Genomic DNA, 6,000 nt, shown 5'->3' with positions numbered 1-6,000 from the left:
ACAAACCATTTGACCCTGCCCTGCTCTTGGGGAAATTGACAACACTCTTCTGGAATAGAATATCCACCTTTACCTTCTTCAGTAAAAACTGTGTGTGCTGTAGAAACTTAATTGCTTTCTTGGCCTTCTAGTTTCCTTGCCGTTTATCTTGTATATTCTCCTGCAACTAATTGCATGTAATAATTGGTTGCACATACCAAAAATAATTTCCCTGTACAACTGTCTAGATTAGATACAGTTGGCTAGCCATAGGCCACGTAAAATCGCTTGCCAGTCTCCTCCCAATTTATGCTGGGCAGCTTTTTTTGGGTAACAATATCCCAATTTCCCTAACTTGCTTAAAAATCTGCGCATAAAAGAAAGAAGAGAAAACGATTACGTGTTGGGAAAACCTAGCTTAAGAATGACAAGCGAAACGTCGCTATCAGCAACGTAGCGGCGCATGCCCATTTCATTCTAGTCATCGATGTATTGGTTTGTGCCCGGATGAGTAAAAAAGAGAGGCCCACCAATTGGCCTCTGATTGGCTAACATCACTCCCTGATGTCTTTTGATTGGCTATATAAAAAAAGCTACGTTTACCTCTTCTTCTGATTGGTTCCTCTCCCTCCTGCCAAGCTGCTGTATCTTTCGGGTAGTACCAGCGCCGATTCTTACCCATTCTATCTTATCGCGTACATTTTCTGTTCAGGGATTGGCTACCCTGGGAATCCTTTCTCCTCCTCTTTCTCTCGACAGGATAGGCTCTGTTCGGAAGAGCGAATGAAGTTCGACGGTTAGAATTGGGCTGTATCCCTCCCTCGCGTCTTCTTTTTCGGCCCCGCCTCTCGGGTTCCTTGCCGCGAGCAGCCCCTCTTCTTCGCCCAGTGGTTCGGGTGGGAGGTTGTTGGCTGGGTCTTTCTCCAGCGAGCTCTGAAGGGATTCCTTCTTCTTCTTTTCCCTCCCTCAGCCGTGCGCGCGCCTGCCAACGCTTCTGGGATAACGGTAAGCATGGGGCAAGTTGAGCCGGGAGTGCGGCGGTTGGCGGCGGCGGCACCTCTGAACTCGCGTGGAGGTACACGAAAAAAGGGGTTTAGGTTGGGATGAGTGACTGGGAGAGCTGCGCGGCTGTGGCTGCCTGCCTCTCCTCGTCCCTTGTGCGGATCCGTGCGTGCTTGCGCGTGAACGCTCGCCCCGTGGGATTGGAGGTGTAATTCGAGAGGGGATTGTGCCGGACTCTGCGCCCGTCTGCCAAAACCGGCTCCAGCCTTGAGGGATTGGGCCCCGTTCCCTGCACCCGCGTGACCTCTTGTGCTGTTGGCGGAAGGAGGAGTGACACCGCTGCGCTCTCCCCTCCGGTGCGCTTTACTGGGTGGTCAAACGGGAAGACGATCGCCTCCTGGCTTTTCTCTCTCCAAATTCTGGGGATCCACCTGATTGTTCTTTTATTAGCCGAAGTATTCGAGAGGGCGCTCTGCTTACTCCTCTTTAAATTGGGTCTGTCTGCCGCTAAACTTACGTGTATCTTTCTGAATGGATGTGTGAAGGGGGCAGTTAGTTCGCTAAAGCATCCCTTTACCTAATCTGATTTAAAATAAACAGTAACGGGTGCAGTGAGCAGGACTATTTAAAGCACAGCTGCTGTATAAAACAAGTGCTAATGACGGTGTTTCCCAACGCGCTTCTCTGATATTACATCATAAAGTCTTTAGCTGTTTTGTCTTTTGATCAACAATTTTTCTTCCGAAAGAAGGAGGCAGTATAAACATGGTAGGAAAACAGAAGAGTTATCTGGCTGTGGGCCAGTTATTTTTCTTTTTCTTGTTTGCTATTTTGCGAAATAGGCAGGTCAGTTGAGAATAAAATTCTTCCGTGGAACTGCAGAAACAGTAAAATTAGTGGTGATTCTGGATAAATGATATCTAATCATTTAGGGAATATTATAGTAGCTTCACTGCTTCACTTTCTTTTCAGCTTTCTCCCTAATGATATAGGCTGGCAAGATAACTTTAAAGTCAAAGTAGACAAAAATGAGATCAAGTAAACTATTGGAGCTTGGATGCTTACTATTTAGGGTTTTTTCTAGTTTCCCACTCTTAGGAAAAAAGGAAATATTTATGTCCTAGGGAGTTTTGTTCCAATATGCAGATTATTTTGATTAAGGCTATGATTTGCAGAGTAAGTAAGGGAAAACAATATTGAATAGTCATAACTAGGCCTCACAAAAACTGGCTACATTTGATATGACTAATTATAATACAAGTTACTATTTTGGACGAAGGATTTTTTCTATATAATATTTTTTACTTCAGTGTTAAAATATTCCATACAGTAATCTGTCTTCATTGCAAAAAAAACCTCTTGAATCACAATTGTAGCTTATTCTGTGACTGTTCATTGTAATTTTAATAATACTGGCTCAATGTGGCTGAGTGGAATCTATAGTGCTTCCTCATCTACTAATTCAATTTTTTTCTTTTTTTTTGTAAAAAGTTTTATTGGTTTTAAAGACATTTATAGGGAAAAGGTAATAGGGTACATAGAAAATTTTAGTAGCTTCCATGTTGGCAATAGAAATCTCCCCAAATCTACTAATTCAATTTCAATATTTATATTGAGTCATCTTTTTGTAGAAAAATAATTTTCCCAGAATAGTTCTTTTACACTAGGCTATTATATATTAGTGGCAAAAAAGAAAAAAGAAACATTCCTGGTAGGATAGCCGAAGGAAATAAAACACTTTTCACTCATAGTGTTTCATTAAACTATAACTACTTTAAAAAAAATCAAGCATTGAATGTGTCCCATAATTGTGCTATAATATGCTGGCATCAAAATAGATAAGTGCTTCTGAAATGAAGACTCATCTTTAAATACTACATAATTGTAGAATGTGACTACATTTTTAACCATATATACCCATTCTCCATAGCGCTGCTTGGAGAGTCCAAGGATGGGTTAACACAGCCTGTTTGCCCATGGACTGAGTAGATTTTTCCCCCTCTGGCCACGCCTCTTCTGGCTCAGTTTTAAAAACTCAGTCCGCCCGATAGGACGAGTTTTGGGGAACACTCAGCTTTGAGCAAATAGGCTGGGTTCTCCAATAGTAATTTTAGAGTATTTTATGTGTTGATATTTAGTTGTTATTAGGATTTTTCCCCAGGTTTTATTATTTTGACTTGTTATTTTCCTTTTTTCTATTTTTACCAAGAAGAGGATTTACCTAAGTAAGGCTGAGGCAGCGATCGGTTCCACAGCTGCTTAGTCGCAGCTGGGGGAACAAGCGAGGCCGCTTGTCCGGCGTCTGCTGGCGAGCGCAGGGAAGGACGGCAATCCCCGTGTTTCCCTGGTCGTTTTGGAGGAGAGGCTTTTAAAAAAGCCCTGGCTTCTCCAAACGGCGTCTTTTGCCGATCGGGAGAGCGGCGGCCATTTTGAAAAGCGCTGCTTTGGTGCGCTTTTTGGCTGCAGCCAATGGGAAGCACCTGGCCCTTAAGTGAGGCTTTTGGCGCGCAGAAGAACCGGCGGCCATTTTTTTGAGACTTTTTTACCTTCCGGAAAGCAGCAGCAAGCAGCAGAGCCTCTCCGCCTCAACAGACAGCCGCAGAGGATTGCGAGGGCTTGCCTGGGTCTCCAGCAAGCCTGAAGTTCCCCAGCCACCTAAGGGGAAGCGGCAAGGAGTGTCCTGGTGCCTGATCCAGCCTCCCAACTGAATCTGCAGACGCTTCTGGAGCCGTCGGGCCAGCGTCCACTGCCCTTCCCTCAGCAGCGACCTCTTCGACTCAAGATCAACCAAGGATGGCTGATGAAGGTTTGGAGCGAAGGGAGGAGCTGGCAGGTCCATCGGCAAAGCGCAGTAGGCCAGATCCCTCAGGCCAGGGGAGAAAGGGAAACAAGGGCGCTGGGGGGAAAGCTTCCCACTCTTCAGCTGGGAGCAAGGCCCCCAAAATTCAAGGGGACAAGGGGCAGGACTCCCTAAAGGACAAGTCTGCTAGGCCCCAGGTTCCCTCTGCACCCTTACCAAGTGAGGCTGGGCCAGTTCCTTCCCCACCCATTCAGAGGGAGATAGAGCAGGGGGAGGAAATGGGGGATAGATCTCCATCCTTCTGTGACAGGGATTCCATGTCAGGATCCCCTGCAGCCTCTCTGGGTTACCCAGGTTCTCCTAGCTCTTCAGTCAGGGAGGATATCCCCTCCTTTCAATGCTGTTTTCATGCAGAGGATCAGAGAGATCCTCCTAGGGGTGCCAGAGGACAGGCCTATGACCAATCCAGGCCTGTAGAGGACAAGGGCCCAACTATGTCAGCAGAAATGAGGGATCTCATCACGCAGGCTATTTCCCAGGGTGTGGTAGAAGCCATGAGGCTACAGGAAGGCAGGGGTGGCAAGGCCTCTAGGCCTGCTCGACCCCTGGGGGAAAAGAGGACCAGAGTCCTCGATTCCCCGGGCACTTCTATCACCACAGAGGTATCCACGTGGGAGGAGAAGACTGCTGAGGAATTTGCTCTCTCGGAGGATGAGGATATGCCTCCAGACAAGCCCTCCTTCACTGGTCTCTTTAAGCCATCCTTATTCAAGTCCATCTTACACAAGGCCAGAGCCTCTACTGAGCTTGGTGCCAAACCTAAGGACAAGGAAGTCCCTTCTACTTCCCAGGACCTCATGGCAGGGCTGTTCAGCGAAACAGCCCCTGACCCAGAACTGATACCAGTCCCTGACATGTTCATGGAAGTTATCCAGCGCCAATGGACACAGCCAGGTACCCTGGCCAACCCCAGTGGCGCAGAGAAATCACTGTATCCCTTAGAACCTAGGCTGGAGGATGTATTGAAACCTCCAGAAGTGGATGCCCCTGTGGTCTCTCTGACCTCTAATTCTAATCTCCCGGCCGAGTTATTAGAAGGGTTAAAGGCAGAGGATAAGAGGGCAGAAAAGGCTTGTCTCAAAACGCACCAGGCGGCTGCCTGGGCGATCAAAACCTCCACTTCTGCCTCGTTCTTTACGAGGGCATCCCTATTATGGCTGCGCCAACTCAGATCTCAGCCCCCATCTGAAGCATCTCGTTGGCGACATGATCTTAACAAGATCATTACGGCTGTGGAATATGCCTCTGATGCATCCCTGTATGCAGCGAAATTCGCCTCCAGGGCACTAGCGTCCAACATCACTTCTCGCCGCCTGCTTTGGCTTCGGCACTGGCAGGCGGACATGAAGGCAAAGTGGAAGCTGGCTTCAGCTCCATTCAAGGGAGAGAACCTCTTTGGGGATTCCCTAGAGAAATTCCTAATTGAGACAAAGGATAAGAGGAAGGTCCTGCCTTCCACCTTCAGGAAGCATGACAGGAAAGGTCAGGGCTCGTTCAGGAAACAGGCCTTTCGGGCACAGGAAGGTGCCCAGGCCTCCTCCTCTTCCTCTTCCTCCCAAAGACAGTTTAACCAGTCCTCTGACAGGTTCCAGGAACGAAACAACTTTTCTTCCAGGGGCAGACAATCCAATCAGGGGTCCTTTCGGAAGCCCTTTCATGGGGGATCCCACAACCGTCAGTTTAGGCGTGGGAAGTGACCGTCTGGGGTCTCCTCCTATCGGGGGCCGCCTGCAATTCTATGCAGACCGTTGGGAGGAAACAACCTCGGACAAGTGGGTCTTAAATACCATCAGGAGGGGTCTAACCTTGGAGTTTCTATCCTCTCCTCCGCGGACCTTTGTTCGCTGCCCACTATCCAAGAACCCTGTAAAGAGGGCTCTCATGCAGGCAGAGATAGATCATCTTCTGCAGATCAACGCAATAGAGGCAGTTCCTCCAGAACAGGAAGGGAGGGGGTTCTATTCCATTCTCTTCCTGGTCCCCAAGAATTCAGGGGGGTGGAGGGCCATTTTAGATCTGAAGCGCCTGAACAGACATCTGGCCTACAAGCGCTTCAAAATGCAGTCTCTTCAGTCGATCCTAAGCTGCATGCGACAAGGGGATCTGCTCACCTCCATCGATCTCAAGGAGGCGTATCTGCATGTGCCCATCCATCCCGC

The 6,000-nt window shown here is 48.1% G+C and overlaps 1 protein-coding gene across 4 annotated transcripts in view; it reads left to right on the top strand.

The window, feature by feature from the left end:
* The first annotated feature begins 610 nt into the window (after positions 1-610).
* The window catches only part of AP1S2 (adaptor related protein complex 1 subunit sigma 2), a 31,905-nt gene continuing 26,515 nt past the window's right edge, over positions 611-6,000 (top strand). Inside the window, exon 1 of one of the 4 annotated variants that reach the window (XM_081948220.1) lies at positions 611-633. The gene's annotated coding sequence lies outside the window, so the exon portion shown is untranslated. The other 3 variants (XR_014174977.1, XM_081948219.1, XR_014174978.1) reach the window with 3 other exon arrangements.

Source organism: Natrix helvetica (assembly GCF_964273705.1).
Source record: "Natrix helvetica genome assembly, chromosome: 3".
NCBI lineage: Eukaryota > Metazoa > Chordata > Lepidosauria > Squamata > Natricidae > Natrix > Natrix helvetica.
Note: the sequence above shows the minus strand (reverse complement) of the source record. Positions and strands in the feature narration are given on the sequence as shown.